Here is a 22878-nt window from a genome sequence, read left to right as displayed (position 1 = left end):
CTGGGTGATGTTATGTATGAATTTATGCACGCGCTGATTAATTCATTTATAGACACTGCCTCCTCCTTGTAGGAATATCCCTTCTAGACATTTAGTAAAACCAGTCACAAGATAATAGGTGATTTCCAATATCTGCAACATGGAAATAGTTGCCAATGAAAACAGAAAACACAGCTGGATGAAAGAGTAAAATGTAAATCAATAGAAAAGCCTTAACAGACTGGTCTTATAATAATAGTTCACACATAAAAGTACATAAAAGTACATAAAAGTCGACAAGATATAATTTATCTGCACCTGGTGATAGTCACTAGGCCTTATAGGTAAAGGGAAAGCACCACAGTATGTTACATGTATTTTTTGACAACATTACATAAATTAATTTTGTTAAGTGTAAAAGATGACACTGGACTAGACATATGCAAATATGTATCTGATTCTGCATGAAATGCCACTACTTCTAGCTTTCTATATGAATTTCTGCCACTTTAAAGTATAACTAAAAGCAATTTTTTATATTTAATGTCAGATAGCGATGTGTATTGCCTTTCCGCATGCACCCTGCTGCAAAGGCCAGTTATAGGTTGGGGTGGTTGCTACTTTTTTATACAGTTGTATTGTACAATTGGAGAAATTGGGTGCCAGGGACCCACTGGATGCCCTCACTGCCATTGTGCTTTTGCTGGGCGTCACATGCGTTCCTGTGCCTTTAAGGAAGGGTGGGCTCCCTCCAGGCATACCTGCCCTTAATCTACCTTTTTTTTATATGTGCTCCTACTATGGAGGCTCTGGAAATTTAGTTAGGACCGCAGTATATACTGAGGTCCCTTGGTGTGGGCACTGCAGCTTACACCTATTTGCAAATGTGTGCAAACAAAAACCCTCAGTTTTTAACACAAACTGTTAGGGACAATTAGGTTGCTTTGCAGGCTGGCTGGTAAGTGTGCTGGGAAGTCTTTTGTTGTTTGTGATGTGTATTGCCCTTTCACGTGCACCTTGCTGCAAAGGCTAGTTATAGGTTGGGGTGGTTGTCACTTTTTTTGTACAGGTTTTTATTGCTGCTGTGCCCCTGTGAAGTCCGGTCCAGTTTATCTTCATCACCAAGTTTGAACGTAAAAGAAATTCCTTAATTCCCAGAACAGTTATAGAGTGGAAATCATCCAATGGGTACACTAGTTCTAGTGACAACCAGGGATTCCCTACTTTCCTCTCATTTTATGTTTTGGATATAGGACAGAAAGTGAAAAGAAGAGATGACTGCAGATAGACCGGTACAACTTAGGTGGAAGGATTTGTTTAATTTCTGTGTATCACCTGTGTATACACAGCCATTTTAAAGTGTCAAAGGAATACTAAATACTAAACCAATAATGACTCTGCAAGGGACAGCATGTGGGATTTGGAGTTCCTCAATAGCGGTCAGGCAGCAGTTTGCCTGCACGGGGCAAAGATTACACTCAGCAGATAAAGGGCACTGTTGATCTTTACAAAAATCTTTTCATCATCCTTCACAAATCAAACCTAGAGTCTAAAGCTGCTTCAATATACTAGAGCAGTGATGACGAACCTTGGCACCCCAGATGCTTTGGAACTACATTTGCCATGATGCTCAACTACACTGCAGAGTGTAAGAGCATCATGGGAAATGTTGTTCCAAAACATCTGGGGTGCCAAGGTTCACTGTACTACAGTAAGATAGGACTTGCTGTTCTGTGACTAGCTCTGGAGCAGCAGAATGACACACAGATAATCTGAAAAGATTTATCATTATTGTCCCCAAACTAGCCTCAACCTTAAAGCTAAACTCCGGGATAAGTAAGTATTGTCTGCAAACTATGGGGTTGATTTACTAAAGGCATCTAGACTGTGGACTTTGCAAAGTGCAGTTGCTCCAGAGCTTTGTAAATGAGGTAAAGCTCATTTACTGACCTCTCCCCTGCCCCAAAGCGCCTTGTCCCCACGTTGATGGGGATGAGGTTGTGGGGATGAAGACTTGTCCCATCAACATGAGGGCAAGGTGCTCTGGGGTGGGGGGGCAGAGCAAAGCCCCCCACCCCCCAATGTTAAGTGCATGTGGCCTGGTATGGTTCAGGAGGGGAGGGTGCTCGCTCGTCCCCCCTTTCCTGACCTGCCGGGCTGCATGCCCAGATAAGGGTCTGGTCTGGATTTTAGGGGAAACCCACACCAAAATTTAAAAAAACAAACAACACGGGGTTCCCCTAAAATCCATTTGTGTCTGGTATGCACTGGGGGACCCCACACTGTTTTTTTCATACTTTTTAATTATTGACTTTTTTTTTACAATCAGCTGTCAGCGGGGAAGCCAACTGACAGTTGATCCATTGGTTGTTAAGGATGCAGTGGCTGGCTTTTCGGCCCACTGCTTAGCAACCAGCTATTTGTCAAAAAACAGCCTGGGGGTCCCCCGACCAACCGGTTGTTTTTTGACAAATACAAGCAAGCAAAACCCTGGTGGTAATATCGCATGTTTTTTAACGGTCTAGTCTGCTTGTGAATTGGACATAAGAGCTTTTTATGTGGTATTTACTGGCACGTTGGTTTTTTTTGGTAAATACCGCATAATCGTTATTTTGTTTTTATTTTATTTTGGGAATTCGACTTAGTTTACCTCATGCAATAATTTATGCAAATGAGTAACATGATACCCTTAACGCATGCGGTAAACATTAGTGAATTAACCCCATTTCCTCTGTGAAAGAGCTTCCTGTAATAAAGACCAGTCACTGCTGCTCTCTCTCCTTGTGCAGGGTGACTGGTCTTGTATCCACCCCCTCCTGAAGTTTTCTGCAGATTGTACTAAGTGGGCCTTCTGCACAAGCTATATATATCACAGTGATGAAGTCACTGGTAATATCTGGGTTTGCAAACAAATTCGGTGCACACAAAGTGGTTTTATATCCTTTGTGGTTATTGAGGAATATATTTAACTGAAAGTATTTGTGCCCAGAGTTCACCTTTAGGAGGAAGAAAAGAACAGCTTTAGTCTGAGGCTTCTCACACTTGCATTTTGCTTCATAACAGATTCTCTTTAAAGCTGGATGAGGTTTTGGAGAAACAAATAGAACACATTTGTAGAGACCTGTGGCTCTGAAAACACATGATTCCTTTAGTGTGGATTGGATTTGCATAGCAATGCACATCTGTGTTCTTACACAGCAGCAATAGGACAACAGAAGCACTGAGGCAAAGAAAGTGCTGAGTTCTGTGTTTCAATCTGGAAAACAAGCAGACATTGATGGCAACTCAAGTATTTCTTACTTATTATACAAAGGAGGTAGGATGTCAGAAGGGAAGTACAATAATAATATGCTCATGGATTCCTGAGATACATAGATAGGGTGCAGTTACCAGTCATACGGTTATTTAGAATAAAAGCCAACAGGCTACAAATGCTAGGCATTAATATAGACTTCCTTTAATGTACATGTGTGTGTGTTATCTCACAAAAGTGAGTATGCCCCTCAAATTTTTGTAAATATTTTATTATATCTTTTCATGTGACAACACTGAAGAAATTACACTTTAGTACAATGTAAAGTAGTGAGTGTACAGCTTGTATAACAGTGCAAATTTGCCGTCCCCTCAAAATAACTCAACACATAGCCATTAATGTCTAAACCACTGGCAACAAAAGTGAGTACACCCCTAAGTGTCTAAATTTTCCACATTTTATCATGTAACCAAAAACGTAAATGTATTTTATTGGGATTTTATGTGATAGACCAACACAAAGTGGCATATAATTGTGAAGTGGAAGGAAAATGATAAATTGTTTTCAATTTTTTTTTTACAAATCAATATGTGAAAAGTGTGGCGTGCATTTGTATTCAGCCCCCCTGAGTCAATACTTTGTAGAAACACCTTTTGTTGCAATATTTTTGACCATGACTGTATATATATACACACACACACACACACACACACACACACACACACACACACGGTGTGTCTAAAAAAAGCCTTCCCAGAAGAGTTGAAGCTGTTATAGCTTGGGCCGGCTACGGACTAAGACTGGGATGCGATTAAAGTTCATTTGTATGTAAAAGCAGATGTCCCAATACTTTTGGTAATATAGTGTATGTATTCACATGTCTTGAACAATCCTCCACCAGTGGCAGAGCCCAGGTAATCTTGAAAAAGTATTCATACCCCTTGACATTTTCCACATTTTGTCATGTTACAACCTAAAATGTAAATGTATTTTATTGGGATTGTATGTGAAAGATCAACACAAAGTGGCACATAATTGTGAAGTGTAAAGAAAATGATAAATGATTTTCAATTTTATTTTACAAATAAATCATATATATATATATATATATATATATATATATATATATATATATATATATACACACATATACACATATACAAGGTGTGTCTAAAAAAAATAAAAAATAAAAAAAAAAGTCGACTGCAAATGTCCAAGTCCAAGGTCAAGGCAATGTTGATCGCCTTCTTCGACAACGATTTTACGGATGTAGCGGCAATCCAAGAATGTGTGACAGCGGTTCTGCGATCGATTCCCAAAGGGGCCTTTGCTGACAGTTTCCAGAAGCTTTATGAATTTGCCAAAAGTGTGTTGTGAAGGATGGAGATTATATGTTGAAAGGCAGGCCTCCTGCATTTGTGGGAGGAGTCCGGGGCTATATAGCCCTCCTTCACAGCCGGGTTCAGCGTCGGCTCAACTTCCGGGTTGCTGACGTCATTTCCGGTGGATTGACTTCCTGGTATTTTCCTTCCTAGGCATCTCCGTGCACCGCGGCATCTCGTAGAGCCTATCCAGTCGTGTGGGCGGAAGGTAGGTGGGGGGTGCCCCTCTTCGATGGCTCGGGGGGTGTCAGGGCATGGGGCTTGTACGCTTGCCTCAATCAGGCGGCCGAGGAAGGGGGAGGGGCGGCCAGTCACTTATGTTCAGTGGGCGATGGATTCATTGCTGGACGGCTGGGGGGGGGGGCGGGAATTGCAGGCTGGCCAGGTTTCCTCATCAAGGTGCAAGGGCTCAAGCGGGCTGGGTCATGCTGGACGGCGGTAGTCCTGGGGGCATTCTGTGTGTGGGTCTGCAGGCATGGGCAGGCTCTGCGCAGGGGGTCTAGTACAGCGCCACTCCTTCTGGTGGGCCATGCACTGTGGGGGGGGGTGGAGTTTGCCACGTCATGTCTGGGGTGTCCTTGCTGACATGGCAGGTCCTGTTCCTGTACAGTGTTTGTTCACAGGGATCATTGTGTTGCTCAGGAAGCATCAGGTGTGTCCAGGAAAAAAAAAAGAGAAAGTGCAAGGGGGGTTGGAGCAGTAGGTTTGTCAAGGGTTGTTGTTGGACACATTTCTTTTGCTGGGTAAGTGTTTCAGTTTGGTTTTCCCTGTCTGTCATTTTCCGTTCAGGTGCATCACCTCACGGGTGATTCGTTTATGTTGACCCAGCTTTTACGCTAAAAGCAACGGGTGTTTGTTTGTCATTCTGGGTCACGAAGGGTTGCAGTCAGTTCACAAGTCAGGATCTATCACGACTTTAGATCCTTACGGGCCAGAATTCACTTGTAAGTGTCAATACAGGTTCTCGGCCGACATTCATAGGTCATACGTTGCACTTTCACTTCCTACTCTCATTTTTGTACCCACCACGCTCTGTGGGTATTTGTAGCCCTGAGTATTCGTTTTTAATTGCCTGTCTTGGCGCTACTGGTTGCCCGGGCTTACTCAGTACACACACGTAGGGTGGTTGCGCATTAAGTTTCATTCACGCGCTGTTTGGCACATTACTGCACCCACGTTTCTTTAAGTCTGATCATTTGGGGGGAGGAGTGGGGGTAGGGTTGGATGGGCGGTACGTATCTTTTCTCAAATGTTTCTTGTTGTTTTTCATCTTAGATTCAACCATGTCACACGTATCAGAAAGCAATGAGTTTGCCTTGATTCCTCCGTCCCTTACTGGGGGTTCGGAGCACTGCAGCACCCCGTCACTAAGAAGTTGGACTGTGCCCAGGCTCATGGCAGAACTTCGCCGTAGGGGCATTTCTTTTTCAGCTACGGCCAGGAAGGCGGAACTTTTTAGGTTATTGTTCCCCAATCTGGTGCAGCCACTCCCTTTTACCAGTTTGAGTCAGGTGTCGGTGCACAATTCACTCATGCAGATCCATGCATTACTAAATACACTTTCCACATCCATGTCTTAGATGCAGGACAGAATAGAGGTGGGGGAAGCACATGCGGCTAGAACCCAGGTGTCACCTGCACCCCCAGCTCCAGTTCTTCCCAGTGTTCCTGCAGGTAACGTTGCTGTTTCCTTGCCGGTGGCAGCTCCATCACCTTTAGCAACTTTCCCATCTGTTTCGCCATCTCATTTCATTCCTGCCAACCTAAAGACATATTGGAGGGGAAGGACGTTAATTTGGCTTCCCTGATGATACCTTCACAAGATATCACGGAAAACAAGTCCTATGCTTGCGGTGATGTGTCGGTTGTCTTAAAAACCTAAAGATCCCAGGCTCAACCTCATGTTTAGTGTGGCGGAATCTTCCGTGATATCATTTGTGCGGTCAGTCCGGATAGGAGGGTGGAGTTAGATTTGTATCTTCACAAAGTGTTGGATCTGGCGCACAAGTACGGAAGGTGTAGTTTTTACGACTATCACCGGTCTTTCTCGGCCAAAGCGGCGGCCACTTGGGCTCAGTTCCAGGTGGTCATGTGTTGGAGCAACATCGATATGGAACTTTTCTGTAGGCACTTTCCTAGCCAGAAGTCTCCAGTATGCAGCACCTGCCAGTCCTCTGCGCATACTTCTGCTTGGTGTCCGGTTGTTGAGGCCCCAGGTCCGTCAGGGGTTAGCAAGCAGGGGGGCAGTGTGTCCTCCACAGGACCGTCCGGACAGGTGGACAAGTTGGGTAGGACCATCCATTTCTTAGGCAAATCGCAGGTATTCACTGATCCCCTCTGAGGAATTTTCGTTGAAATATTCTTCAGTGGATTCAGCCATTCAGCTCATTCTTCAGTTGGGTAAGGGGGCTTGGTTGTCAAAAGTTGACATTGCTGATGCCTTCAAGCTTCTGCCTATTAGTCCTGCGCTTTGGCAATGGCACGGCATCATATGGCGGGGCCATTACTATTTTGCTACCAAATTAACTTTTGGGTCAAAGAGTAGTCCCTGTTTGTTCGACATTTTCTCCCAGGCTCTACATTGGATCTCGGGTCACTGCAAAGGTTGTCTTGGTGTGATACACTACCTTGATGATTTTTTGCTCGTCAAGGACCCTGGCCGGCCACCCAGGGATTTGCAGTGTCTCACGGATCTGTTTGCCAAATGGAATGTGCCACTGGCAATTCACAGGGTGGAAGGTCCTGCCAATATCATCAGATTTTCAGGTATCATGTTGGATTCCGATCGCATGATTGCTAGTCTGCCCAAAGAGAAGTTGGACAGAATTTGGCAGACCATACATGCATTCGTCCGGTCTCCAGTCTGCTCAAAGCAGGAGTTGCACTCGCTCTTGGGCATGCTAAATCATGCGATGAGGATCATTCCGCAAGGTAGGGCTTTTGTCTCTAGGTTGCTGCCCCTTTTTCAGGAGGGTGTTGCTGGTGTCAGCTTGCTAGCGGACGCACGCGCTGATCTGGTCATGTGGGACCAGTTCCTGCGGGACTAGAATGGCATTTCTGTGCTCATTCCCCAGCCTTCCAGCACATCGCCCCGAGTTTTCACTGATGCAGCTGCGTCAGGGGGGTTTGCGGTCATGTGTGGGGTTGAATGGCTGGCTAGCCGTTGGCCCCGGGAAGTTTTCCTTTTACCTAAATATGCACAGACTTCAGCGTGATTTGAAAACTACCCGATTGTGGAGGCAGCTGCCACTTGGGGGCCAGGCTGGGCAGGAAGTTCAGTCATTTTCTTCACGGACAATCTGGCTACCGCCAACATTATCAACAATTGCAGGTCAGGGTCCCTGGTCATCATGTCTTTCTTGCGCAGGTTGACTTGGTTAGGGTTGACCTACAGGTTCCATTTCCAGGGGGAATTCATCAGCGGGGATTTTATTAGGGCGGCCGATGCATTGTCTCGTTTTCAATTTGATACATTTTTCATGCAGCACCCAGAAGCAGAGAGGGTGGGCAAACTGGTTCCTCCATTTTCCCTGCTCACCATGGACTGAAAAGGTTCTGGACACAGGCGATCGGTTTGGCCAACGCATCTTTAGCCAGCAACACGTTCAAAGCGTACTCCACGGGTTGGATGAAATTTCAAAAATTTTTGGAGCTTCATCCTTCTAGCTGTCCGTGGGACATTAAATCTGTAATGGCATTTGCGGCCTATTGCCACAGTGTGTTGGCTTTGTCCGCTAGTACCATCAAGTTGTATCTGGCAGGCATACAGCATTTCAAGACCCTTCTAGTCCGTCTATCTTTGCTGCTCACCCTCTCAAGGCCTTGTTGAGGGGTATTCTGAAATCACAGGGTCAAGTGCAGGTTTCCAGACTGCCTATCACTGGTCAGATGGTACGGGATATTTCAGACTTACTGTCATCATCCCCTTTTGGTATAGGTCCCAGTCTGGTGCTAAAAGCTGCTGTGTACTTAAGTTTCTTTGGGTTACTCAGACCAGGGGAGGTTTCACAGGTCAATCTTCAGGCACCTTTCCTGTCCAAGGGCAGTCTCAGTAGGTATCCGGACCATTTCGCCCTGCAGCTTAACAACAATAAAACTAGACAGGTGGGTCAAGGTCATGTGGTCAAGTTTTACAGCACCAATAGCAGATGGTGTCCGTTCAAGGTTCTGGACTCACTTTTCAGATTTCTGGCTACTTCCTCACCGGACAGCCCATTGTTGCCATTTCCCTTAGATCCTCTAACTTCCAAACAGTTCATGGCACCTGTTAGGATCCTGATCGCTAAATTAGGCTTAAATCCAACACTATTTACCGGCCATTCTTTCAGGATCGGGGCAGCATCTGCCGCTTCCAAACAGGGGGTACCTCCTTTCATCATCAAGCACATGGGGCGATGAATATCCTCCTGTTTTAGCAGGTACATTCCCGAACCACATACGGAGGTCATTAGGGCATTTGCCTCTTTGTTGGATTGATCTTTTGTTATCTCATTTCCATTAAACTTTCTGTGCTTCACACCTACTCATGTGTCTTTTGCCCTCTTTTCAGGTATACCAACCAATCAGTCCAAGGCACACCGCAGGTCTTGGTAAGTCACTATTGTCTGTATAGGAGGACTCTGACTACAAGTTGAAAGGCTGGCCACAGGCCAGCCTGCATTTGTGGGAGGAATCCGGGGCTATATAGCCCTCCTTCACAGCCGGGTTCAGCGTCGGCTCAACTTCCGGGTTCCCAACCTCCCGGTTCCCACACTCTTTTCAGTCATACTTGCTCAGTCATACTCAGTTTCATTCATACAGGGTATGCCCTCTTTTCAGGTATACCGACCAATCAGACCAAGGCACACCGCAGGTCTTGGTAAGTTACTATTGTCGGTATAGGAGGACTGTGACTACAAATATATATATATATTATATATATAGTATATGTGGGTAATGATCATGTGCACAAAAAGAAAGAGTTTTTCAAGCTATACTCGAGGCATTTTCATTAAACAATATTCAAGAAATAGCCAATCAACAGAATATAAATCCACCTGGAAGGCATCCTCTCTGTGCAGAGGGCAGAGTTGTGGGAGGCTGACTGCAGAAATTTACAGGACGGGGAGGAGACAAGACCATTCACCCTGCAAAAGAACAGAGAGCAGCAGTGACCGGTCTTAAAAAGGAAGATCCTGCATAAAGACAAACTTTTACACTTAATTGCTGCACAGATCTGGAAAAAATACATAAAACAGACAAAGATTCAAGAATACACATGACAAAGGCATTTAGACAATACTTGCTTATTCAGGAGTTCAGCTATAAGCAGTTTACAGTTGTAAAAAAGTAAGGTATAAAAAAACAAAAATCCCTTTACCATGTAACATTCTAGGATAACTTTGAATGCCCGCTATATCAGTGTTTTAGTTTCCAGGTACTATGGTGCACCCCGATGTTGTGCCCCAGAGTTTATCCTATTTATGAATTATATCATGTTTAGAAAAATAAGTGGTTGGACTATAGACAGGAAATAACAGAGACGGATCTCCCAATCCCTAGATATGAGGCACACAGATAAAAAGAAAGATGGCCCTCTTTCAAAAATAAGTGGGATTTTTAAGGGAGATAGTACATCTATTGATAGTAGGTCAGTACCACACAGGTTAGTAAAAAATATAATTTTTTTTATTGAAAAATAGTTAAAATTATTTATATAAGCATAACAGACAGATGTTGATGTTCTTACATGTTATGTCTGTTATGCTTATATAAATAATTTTAACTATTTTTCAATAAAAAAAATTGTATTTTTTACTAACCTGTGTGGTACTGACCTACTATCAATAGACGTACTATCTCCCTTAAAAATCCCACTTATTTTTGAAAGAGGGCCATCTTTCTTTTTATCCTTATGAATTATATCAAAGGATTTACAGGTATTTGCATGTGTGGTCCCATACAGTGATCTAGCAGTTTCAAAGCCTAGGTGATATACAAATGACGACTTTAAGGACTTAAGTCACAATTAGCCATTTCCCACACCACCCACTATTCATTTCAATATGATGGGCCCCTCATAGGTCCATAGGTAGGTGTAAGGCAGTAGGGGTGGGGCCAAGTTAACCTCTATTTGTATACAGTGCCTTGAAAAAAGTATTCATACCCCTTGAAATTTTCTACATTTTGTCATGTTACAACCAAAAACGTAAATGTATTTTATAATAAGAAAATGATAAATGATTTTCAAATTTCTTTACAAATAGTCAATGAGTCAATACTTTGTAGAACCACCTTTCACTGCATTTACAGCTGCAAGTCTTTTTGGGTATGTCTCTACCAGCTTTGCACATCTAGAGAGTGAAATTTTTGCCCATTCTTCTCTGCAAAATAGCTCAAGCTCTGTCAGATTGGATGGAGAGTGTCTGTGAACAGCAATTTTCAAGTCTTGCCACAGATTATCAATTGGATTTAGGTTTAGACTTTGACTGGGCCATTCTAACACATGAATATGCTTTGATCTAAACTATTCCATTTTGTATGTTTAGGGTCGTTGTCCTGCTGGAAGGTGAACCTCCGCCCCAGTCAAGTCTTTTGCAATCTTCTAAGATTGCCCTGTATTTGGCTCCATCCATCTTCACGTCAACTCTGACCAGCTTCCCTGTCCATGCTGAAGAAAAGCATTCCCACAACATGATGCTTCCACCACCATATTTCATGGTGGAGATGGTGTGTCCAGGGTGATGTTCAGTGTTAGTTTTTTGCCACACATAGCGTTTTGCTTTTAGGCAGAAAAGTTCAATTTTGGTCTCATCTGACCAGAGCACCTTCTTCCACATGTTTGCTGTTTCCACATGGCTTCTCACAAACTGCAAACGGGACTTCTTATGGATTTCTTTCAACAATGGCTTTCTTCTTGCCACTCTTCCATAAAGGCCAGATTTGTGGAGTACACAACTAATAGTTGTCCTGTAAACAGATTTTCCCACCTGATCTGTGGATCTCTGCAGCTCCTCCAGAGTTACCATGGGTGTCTCGGCTGCTTCTCTGATTAATGCTCTCCTTCCCCGGCCTGTCAATTTAGGTGGGCGGCCATGACTTGGTAGGTTTGCAGTTGTGCCATACTCTTTCCATTTTCGGATGATGGATTGAACAGTGCTCTATGAGATGTTCAAAACTTGGGATATTTGTTTATAACCTAACCCTGCTTTAAACTTCTCCACAACTTTATCCCTGACCTGTCTGGTGTGTTCCTTAGCCTTCATGATGCTGTTTGTTCACTAAGGTTCTCTAATAAACCTCTGAAAGCTTCACAGAACAGCTGTATTTATACTGAGATTAAATTACACACAGGTGGACTAATAAGATGACTTCTGAAGGCAATTCGTTACACTAGATTTTAGTTAGGGGTATCAGACTAAAAGGGGGCTGAATACAAATGCACGCCACACTTTTCAGATATTTATTTGTAAAAAATATTATAGGTTAGGAGTGTGTTTATGGGAGTGTCTGACCATTCTTCCAGAAGCGCATTTGTGAGGTCAAGTACCGATGTGGATGAGAAGGCCTGGCTCGATGTCTCCACTCTTATTCATCCCAAGGGCTTTTAGTTGGGTTCAGGTCAGGACTCTATGCAGGCCAGTCAAGTTCCTCCATCCAAAACTCGCTCCTCCGTGTCTTTATGGACCTTGATTTGTGCACTGGTCCAAATCATTTGGTGGAGGGGGGATTATGGTGTGGAGTTGTTTTTCAGAGGTTCCAGTGAAGGGAACTCTTAAGGCATCAGCATACCAAGACATTTTGGACAACTTCTTCATGCTCCCAACTTGTGGGAACAGTTTAGGGATGGCCCCTTCCTGTTACAACATGACTGTGCACCTCCCCCCCATGCTGCAACACTAATGGACACACAACTTACAAAGGGTTTGGATTACCAGCCTCTACAAAGGAGAAGAACAGCGGAGGAGGCACAGTTGGTGAGTAGGTGCCACTTTTACTAAATGGGCAGAAGAGTGTATTTAAAGGGAACCTTTGCCCAGATAATGCACATTAAAGTGTTTACAGATTCTGCATCTATAACCATAGTGGAGAAATTAATTTTTAAAGTTCACAACACAAGGAATGTGATAGGCCTGCTCACACCTGTGTAATGTAGCAATGCATGCAATGGTTGACATACGTTACCACAACACATGGCAATGCACTGTGATATGCACCCAAAATTTTACAGCAGAGCCTAACATGCTGTAGACTACCACATATACGGTGCATTGTGGTGCAGTGCGTTAAAAATGGGGTCCTGTGTGTTTTATCATCAGTTGGGGTGTGTTGGCAGCCCATTTATAATGTGCTATAACGCACGCTAATGCATGCGTATGAACTGCAATGGAACACTTTAGTGTGAATGGGCCCTAAAAGTAGAATCTTGGCTGATAGGATGTGGGGCCGAAAGGAGAGTTCATAGTCACAGTTGATAGTTGAGCCATCGAATTTGGCAGAGAAGTCAGGGGAAGGAGCACGTGGGGGAGGAAATAATATGAGCACCGTTTTAGGTTGATTGAGTTTGAGGAAGTAGTGTGACTTCCAGTCTGATATGTCTGTTTTGGACAACTTAATGCTCCAACTGTTATGCCGCGTACACACGGTCGGACTTTTCGTCTACAAAAGTCCGACAGCCTGTCCGACAGACTTCCTGCGGACTTTCGGCGGACTTGCAGCAGACTTTCTAACGAACGGACTTGCCTACACACGACCACACAAAAGTCCGACGGATTCGTACGTGATGACGTACACCGGACTAAAATAAGGAAGTTCATAGCCAGTAGCCAATAGCTGCCCTAGCATGGGTTTTTGTCCGTCGGACTAGCACACAGACGAGCGGATTTCGGGGTCCGTCGTAGTTACGACGTAAAGATTTGAAGCATGTTTCAAATCTAAAGTCCGTCGGATTTGAGGCTGAAAAAGTCTGCTGAAAGTCCGGAGAAGCCCACACACGATCGGATTACCAGCCAGCTTTAGTCCGTCGGCGTCCGTTGGACTTTTGTAGACGAAAAGTCCGACCGTGTGTACGCGGCATTAGAAAATTAGTGATGCATGTGGAGACTGATGGAGTGAGCTGAGAACTAGAGAGATAGATTTGGGTGTCATCAGTATTGGAAGCCATGGGAGGCTATTAACTGACCCAGGGAGGTAGTGTAGAATGAGAATAGGAGAGGTCCAAGAACAGAAACTTAGGGGACCCTGTTGGAGAAAGCAAGAGGAAGTAAAATTGTACGTGACATGCAGTGGGATAGATAGGATTAGAATTAGCAGAGTACAGACACGAAGACCAAAGAAGTGGAGTTTTTTTTGAGGAGGAAGTGGTTCACCATGTCAAAGGCAGCATAGAGGTCCAGGAGGTCCAGGAGTACAGAATAGTGCCCATTAGCTTTCGCCCAGAGTAGATCATTTGTAAGTTTTAGGAGAGTATTTTTCGTAGAGTGATGAGGGTGAAGTAAAAACTGAAGAGGATCAAGAAGGTTGATCATCAAGATTTAACAATGTGTCAATAATATCCTAAATGCGATGTGGTTCTATTGTCACTTTTCCATTCCCGTTTTGTAACTTTTAAAAGCTCAAAAAAATAAAATATCCTAAATGCGTTTGACTGAGGAGGCAACCTGGTGGACGAATTTAGTATCTCAGCTATAATCAATGAGGGGTGGTTACTGAATAATCTTCCAGGTATAAGCCGTCTCTGTTTTGTAACACACTTGTGTTGTGAATATATAGCTGGCCATAGAGGGATCTAAATCAGGAGCCAGCCGAATTTCGATCCATGTATGGGCAGTCTGGTTGTATTGAAGTTGAAGTTGACCAGCTCATCAGGTTTTTTACTGTAGTTTGAGCATTGCTGGTGGCTAAAGCCGGCAGTAATTATTGTATTCTAACAGCTGGGAAACTTCCCGCTGTCAGAATACAAAGCTCCACTGGAGGGATTCCCCCATTAACACTGTTTTGATGGGTGAATCAAGCAATTTCCCTTCCTGTAACTTGTGGTTACAGGAAAGAAAATCGCATCAATGGCCTACTTTAATGGTAACTGGACAGAGGCCACCCATCTCATCATTAAAACAAACCTTCTGCATGTTCACACAAAGAGCCCACAGCTTGACAGAATGCACCTCGCAGTGCTACTGACACGTACCTCGTATGTGAGCCTGACGTGCAGAGGGAGACCTCTCGTACAGCCCTGGTTCCCAGATCACTGGAGTTGAGGACAGTGACCGTAGGAGCACAGTGGGGTATGAGTGCCTGGTGGATTCTCTGGAACTGGAGATGATGTCCACTGGGAGACACTGGAACTGACTGGAGTGCCGGGTGCAGGTAAGCTGGATACAAGTCAGCAGGTAAGCCGGATGCAGGTCAGCAGGGTGCAGGTGAGCTGGATGCAGGTCAGCAGGATGCAGGTGAGCTGGATGCAGGTCAGCAGGATGCAGGTCAGCAGGGTGCACACAGCAGGCAGAAGCAAGGTCAGACAAGCCGGGTCATACACAGTGGATCAGTTCAACAGATTCGGCAGGCAAGGAATAGTCAAGTTCGGGCTGGTTTCTGGTAACAGGAGATCAGACAGGCAGGTAAACAGAATCAGAGTCAGGGAAAGCCAAGGTTCAGGATTGGAGACAGCAGCGTGGTCAGAGAGCCAGGTCAGGTGATCGGATGCTGATTACAGGAACAGGTCACAGGTGAAGCTGCAGATCAAACAGCAAGTGCTGAATTGTGGAAGCCCCTCTTAAAGGCCACTGGGCGCCAAAGCCGAATCACTGTGCATGCGATCTCTGCGATTGGCACATGCGCATTGGCGTACGCCTGTTCGTTACTGGGAACCTGTTGGTGGGGATGCGCCTGAGCCCTGTTGCAGGTCTGGAAGTAGTATGTCCATGACATTGCCCCCCCCTTAAGGGCAACCTCCGGGTGCCCAAAAGAGCTCTTTTCTGAGGATGTCTGCGGAAGAAGGCCTGGATCAGTTCTTGGGCATGCACATTTTGCTTAGGTTCCCATGAGTTCTCCTCTGGTCCATAGCCCTTCCATTTGATTAAAAATTGAAGTTGGTTACCTCTTCTCCTGCAGTCTACGACAGCCTCCACCTCATACTCCTCGTCCTTATTAATAATAACGGGTCCAGGTGGCCCCGTTCCTCTGTCCGGGAAAGGGTCGTGTACTGTGGGTTTAAGCAGAGACACGTGAAACACCGGGTGCACTTTGAGCGACTCAGGCAGGGTAAGTTCATAGGAGACCTCATTCAATTTCCTTTTAACTGGGAAAGGGCCAATGAATCTGGGTGCCAGCTTCTTTGAAGGGCAAGCCATCTTGAGGTTGGTGGTAGATAACCACACCTGATCACCTGGTTGGAGACGTAATTCACCTCTTCTCTTCCTGTCATAAAGCCTCTTGTTGGTTGCCTGCGCCTTGGATATAGCTTCTTGCAACAACTTGTTGTTGCGACCCAGGAACTCGACAGTGCTTTGTACTGCTGGAACAGGAGATTCTGGAATAATGTTAGGCAGGAAGACAGGATGGAACCCATAGTTCGCAAAGAACGGTGACTGACCTGTGGCTGAATGGCTGGCATTGTTGAAAGCAAATTCCGCTAAAGGCAACAGTGCTACCCAATCATCTTGGACAAATGAGGTAAAGCAACGGATGTACTGTTCCAGGGTTTGGTTCGTCCTTTCAGTTTGTCCGTTAGTCTGGGGGTGGAAAGCAGATGACATGGAAAGTTCAATTTTCAGAATTTGGCATAGTGACCTCCAGAAGCGGGAGGTGAACTGGACTCCCCTGTCAGATACAATGTTGGTTGGTACCCCGTGCAGCCTTACGATCTCCCTGATGAACACCCGGGCGGTTTCCAAAGCAGACGGCGTACTCTTTAGGGGTATGAAGTGGGCCATCTTAGACAGACGGTCAACCACTACAAAGATAGCTGTATGTCCTTCAGAAGGGGGTAGTTCCACTACAAAGTCCATGGCAATCATGCTCGAGGGTCTGTCAGGAATTGGTAGTGGTCTGAGGAGGCCCCAGGACTTGGTCCTGGCAGACTTGCTTTGGGAATAGGATGACACATGACTTAACATAGTCCTTGCAATCTTCCTCAAGCTTCGGCCACCAAAACATGCGCTGGATTAGTTCACGAGTCTTGTGAACCCCAAAATGTCCGGCCAGCGGGTGGTCGTGACACAGGCTCAACACTTCTGTCCGGCAACTTTCTGGCACAAAAATTTTGCTGTCCTTCCAAAGCATCCCATCCCTGGGTATCAAGATTGATCCTGGAGGACCGGACACCCCCTCTGAGGCTTGTTTTAGACCAGATATCAGGTCTGTCTGGAAAAGCAGAAAGTTGTCCTCAGATAAGATGGTGTCCGGAACTGAAGTTTCTTTGGGGTCATCGTACATCCGAGAGAGAGCGTCAGGCTTGATGTTCTTTGATCCTGGCCGGTAGGTGATGTGAAATGAAAATCTGGAAAAGAATAACGCCCATCGTGCCTGACGCGGCTTCAAACGTTTGGCAGTTCGTAAATATTCCAGATTTTTATGATCCGTGTAGATAAGTATGGGATGTGCTGCTCCCTCTAGCAGGTATCGCCATTCTTCGAGTGCGGCTTTAATGGCCAAAAGTTCACGGTCCCCCACATCGTAATTCTTCTCTGCAGGCGAAAGCTTCCGAGAGAAGAAAGCTATGGGGTGCATGAGATCCTTGGGTCCTTGGCGCTGAGAAATAACTGCCCCCACAGCTGTTTCTGAGGCATCAACCTCGAGTAGGTAAGGAAGAGAGGGATCCGGATGGCTCAGGATGGGGGCAGAGGTAAAGAGTCCCTTTAGGGTAGAGAAGGCAGCTTGAGCCTGGGGATTCCACTGGAATCGGACGTTTTGTCTTGTTAGCTGGGTGATCGGAGAGATAATTGCAGAAAATCCTTTGATGAACCTTCTGTAAAAATTGGCGAAGCCAACAAAACGTTGCACCCCCTTTTTATCTGAGGGTGCAGGCCAGTCCAGAACAGCTGTGACTTTTTGTGGGTCCATCTTGAACCCTTCTGTGGAAATTACCAGGCCCAGAAATTGGATACTCTGCCGCTCAAATGCGCATTTTTCTGGTTTGGCGTATAAGCCATGCTGACGGAGTCGGCAGAGTACCATCTTGACGTGTTTCCGGTGCTGATCCAAGGATGAGGAAAAGATCAGGATATCGTCTAAGTAGGCTATGACGAAAATGTCCAGATAGTCTCTGAAGATATCATTTATCAGGTGCTGGAAGGTAGCAGGGGCATTACACAGGCCGAAGGGCATCACCAGATATTCATAATGGCCAAACCTGGTACGGAAGGCCGTTTTCCACTCGTCCCCTGCACGAATGCGAACCAAATTGTAGGCCCCACGAAGATCGAGTTTGGTGAACACAACAGTAGTTCTTAATCTTTAAAAAAGCTCAGGTACCAGGGGTAAGGGATACCGGTTCTTGACCGTGACCTTGTTCAGCTCCCGGTAGTCCACACAGGGACGCAATGAGTGGTCCTTCTTCTCCACAAAAAAGATCCCTGCCCCAGCTGGAGAGGTGGATGGCCGGATGAACCCCCTCTTAAGGTTTTCGTCAACATATTCCTTTAAAACCTCCAACTCCCGCTCAGACAGAGGGAAAATTCGCCCAAAGGGGATTTCAGCTCCGGGCAGTAACTCAATCGGGCAATCGTAGGAACGATGAGGAGGAAGTGTCTCTGCCCCTCGTTTACTAAAAACGTCTAAGAACTCGTGATACTGTTCAGGTACTGCTGAGCGTAATTCTGAGTCAGCTTCCAGGCACAGCAAAGGACCAGATATCTTGGAAGGTAAGGGCAGACAATGTTCTTGACAGTAGAGGGACTGAAACCTGATTTCTCCAGAGCCCCAGTCAATTTGCGGGTTGTGGGCCTGAAGCCACGGTAGACCCAAGATGATCGGGAACAGAGGGGAAGCAATAGCATCAAACTTAAGCAGTTCCTTGTGGTTCGAGACAGTAATTATAGGCAGTGGGGGAGTCTCTTGAGTCACCTGGCCAGATTTAATACGGGATCCATCTGCCAAGAAAACAGAAAGTCCTTGAGCCCTGTGCTGGAGTGGAATGCGTTGTTGGTTGGCAAAGTTCAAATCAATAAAACAACTGCATGCACCAGAGTCTATTATTGCAGTAACAGACACAGTCTTTCCAGAAAACTGAAGGGTGATGGGAATAGCCAGGTGAGTAGAGAGAGCTGGGTGACTGTGTGGTGGGATGGATGAAGATCTACGGTACTTGGCAGGACACGAATGTACATAATGGCCTGGTCCCCTGCAGTACAAGCACAGGTTGAGCTGTTGCCGACGTAGACGTTCCTCGGCAGACAATGCGGGTCTCATTAGTCCGACCTGCCCAGATTTCTGAAAGTCCGGTATTAGTTTGGTTGGTGCAGGATTAACTGGGACCGGTCTAAGGGGAACAGGACGAGAGGTCGTAGGCACTTGGGGTAACATCCAAGTTGGTTGAGTCTGCTGGGTCACCCTCTCCATCCTGCGTTCCCGAAGACGACGGTCTATCTGAATAGTTAGGGTCATCAAGGATTCCAGGGAATTTGGTACACCGACCCGAGCCAGTTCATCCTTTAGTCCTTCTGACAAGCCTAGGCGAAACTGGTGCCGTAAAGCTGCATGGTTCCACTGGGTACCTGCGCTCCAGCGTCTAAAGTCCATTATATAATCTTCGACCACTCTGCGGCCCTGCTGGAGCGTGCTAAGAGCAGCTTCGGCAGTGGAAGTTCGTTGGGGGTCATCATATAAGAGTGACATTGCGTCAAAGAAGGATGACAAAGAGTCCAGAGAAACATGGTGTTCTCCCAGCAGGTGATGAGCCCAGGCTTTTGGATCTCCCAATATTCAGAAAAAGGGGAAGGGGGGGAAGGGGGCAATGGCAGGTGTGTATAGATGTTCTGATCAGTCCAATACTGATCAGGTCCTGACCATGCACCTGTAAGGTGTAGTTGCTGTAACCAATACAATAGTATATAATAATAGGTGGGGGACCAGGGAACGGGGGAGGGGTATGCGGTATAGAGATACCGATGGGAAAAGTGGTTACTATAGCAATTAGAGGTCAGTACAGTATGATTGGAGTAAAAGGTAACATTTTATTATAAGATGATAAAACAGCTGGGTATGATAGACATACAATAATGGTTGGTGCACTTAAGAATACAATGCCATATCTATAGTGGTGGCATAAAGGGACTAATAAATACAACAGACAAGACGTACACAGAACATTGACGGCATGAACACTGTCCGGACTGGTTATATGCTGCTCGGTGGCCTGGCGATCAAATTGATTACCGACATATAAATATGTCCTGAAAATTTAGTGGAGCGCGCTGCCGAGAAGCATATACATTGAACATTGAACGGGGAAGGGGAGAGGGGGGGGGGGGGCAGAAGGGGGCGGGGGGGAAAGGGGAAGAGCCCGGGCCCGGGAATGGGGATCAAGGAGTTGGCTGTACAGATCCTGACAGTTCAGAGTGCTTATCAGATGGTAGCCGAACTTATTCTGAGTTAAGTTGAGCAGGTGATGTAGGTATAGTGTGGTTCACATATTGGATCTCCCAGCAGAAGTGAGACAACAAACCCCACCTTGGTGTTTTCCCGCGAAAAGGTTAAGGGTAGTAAGGAAAAGTACAGCTCACATGCATTACGGAAAGTCCAAAACTTGCTTCGATCCCCAGAAAACTTCTCCGGAATTGGGACCCTGGGTTCTGGAGATAACATCATTACAGGGAGTGTGGGGGAAGCCTCTGATGACAACCCACTGGAAGAAGGGTTTGTAATACTCGTCCGGGACTGCACTTGTCTCACCAGGTGTTCATAGCTGTCCTGAAGCGATTTCACCTCTTGAGTGAGGACGGAGAGTAATTGGCAGATTTCATCAGTAGCAGAGGTCCCTCTTGCAGGCTCAGGCATGGCTGTTTGATACTGACACGTACCTCGTATGTGAGCCTGACGTGCAGAGGGAGACCTCTCGTACAGCCCTGGTTCCCAGATCACTGGAGTTGAGTACAGTGACCGTAGGAGCACAGTGGGGTATGAGTGCCTGGTGGATTCTCTGGAACTGGAGATGATGTCCACTGGGAGACACTGGAACTGACTGGAGTGCCGGGTGCAGGTAAGCTGGATACAAGTCAGCAGGTAAGCCGGATGCAGGTCAGCAGGGTGCAGGTGAGCTGGATGCAGGTCAGCAGGATGCAGGTGAGCTGGATGCAGGTCAGCAGGATGCAGGTAAGCTGGATGCAGGTCAGCAGGGTGCACACAGCAGGCAGAAGCAAGGTCAGACAAGCCAGGTCATACACAGTGGATCAGTTCAACAGATTCGGCAGGCAAGGAATAGTCAAGTTCGGGCTGGTTTCTGGTAACAGGAGATCAGACAGGCAGGTAAACAGAATCAGAGTCAGGGAAAGCCAAGGTTCAGGATTGGAGACAGCAGCGTGGTCAGAGAGCCAGGTCAGGTGATCGGATGCTGATTACAGGAACAGGTCACAGGTGAAGCTGCAGATCAAACAGCAAGTGCTGAATTGTGGAAGCCCCTCTTAAAGGCCACTGGGCGCCAAAGCCGAATCACTGTGCGTGCGATCTCTGCGATCGGCACATGCGCATTGGCGCACGCCTGTTCGTTACTGCGCACCTGTTGGTGGGGATGCGCCTGAGCCCTGTTGCAGGTCTGGAAGTAGTATGTCCATGACAGCTACACAGTACATACTGTATATGTCTGGCTGCCAGTTAGATCTCCTGTGGTAGCCCCCTCAAAGACCACAGCTACTAGACATCGGTCAAACATGAAATCTGAAACCAACAGTGCAGTGGTTGGTGCCAGCATTACCTGTAGCCAGGCCTGAGCATTGCCACAATAGATTAAGTCTATGCCTAGCAATATGCAAATACTGACTTTCAGAAAAATCTGTATTTACATAGCATCTTTGTAGGCTACAATGGCAGAACTGGATGGTGTTCAAGCATACTCAAGATACTTCTAAGCTTCAGACAGTCTGCTATAAAGTCATGTGGTAGTTTTGCTTCATGTAACCCTGTAAAACTTGGAGGGTCTTTAGGTCCCTTGAACATGGCGCCATCCAGCTACAATGCATACCTCCTTACTTTATAGTGTGCCCAGGAGAAACGGGTGCAGCACCCAGCTCTGCTGCAGGCAACCTGTTAAAGTCTATGGCAGGCTGCTGCTGGATGAGGCTGAACACTAAATACCACTGGCATTTAGGACCTTGTACCAGTCTGGAATGAAGGTCTGGAATGCAGAATGCACAGGGCCCTTTCCAGCTGCAGCCTGCCATAGACTTTCACAGGCTGCCTGCAGCAGGGCTGGGTGCCATTAATGCCATTCTTACTATTTTTTGGTCCGCAAGTCCTCTCCATTATCTGGCTGAACTATGTGTCCTAAGCATTCCAGTTCAACACCCAATTTTGCAAATGAAATAATCTTTGAAAATTTCAGTAGCTGAAACTAACAAAAAGGCAGATAAAAAAAAAGAAAAAATTAAACAAAAACTATTGCTTACAAATATTTTTTGTATTGCTTTGCAATTTGTGCACATATAAAGATGCCATCTTCACAACTGATTTGACTGATATTAAAAATGACTGTAAAAACATATGACTGGTACAATTTCAGATCTCCCAAAGTTGTAACATTTTCATTATAACATCTTAACTGTAGGTTTAAACTGCTCATGTACAGTAAGATACCTAGAGTTAAAGTCTTACTATCTCTGCCCTCTAGTGGCTGCAACTAGGTACTGTAAATATATATCTGAAAAATAAGACCTGAGACCGAAAAAAAATTATCTCATTAATTGGCAAACTACAGACATGACACAAAATTCACTTATAAACTTGTCATAAGAACAATTAGCTACTTATGTCTGCATTTTGTTTGACAAAAAGTGAATTGTTTCGTTTGCAGCTTGTTATAATTCATATACTGTAAGTGCATGTGATGCAAGGATGCTTTGTGGACATTCAAGATAAAGCCGTTGTGTAGCCTGGCCTTGCAGAAGACCCACCCAGAATCACCATAGGTAATCAGTATAGCATCTGGGTGCTCAAGGTGAGGGAGCTTTAGCCCGGGTTCACACTATAATGCGCTGCGGACCGCACAGGAGCGCTGTGCGTCCCTGTTCACCGTTTCAGGGACGAATCAGGGCCGACTCTATGCCTGAATTCGTCCCTGAAACGCAGCCAAAGACG

Source organism: Aquarana catesbeiana, linkage group LG08 (genome assembly GCF_042186555.1).
Source record: "Aquarana catesbeiana isolate 2022-GZ linkage group LG08, ASM4218655v1, whole genome shotgun sequence".
Lineage (NCBI taxonomy): Eukaryota > Metazoa > Chordata > Amphibia > Anura > Ranidae > Aquarana > Aquarana catesbeiana.
This window is presented reverse-complemented; position numbering follows the sequence as displayed.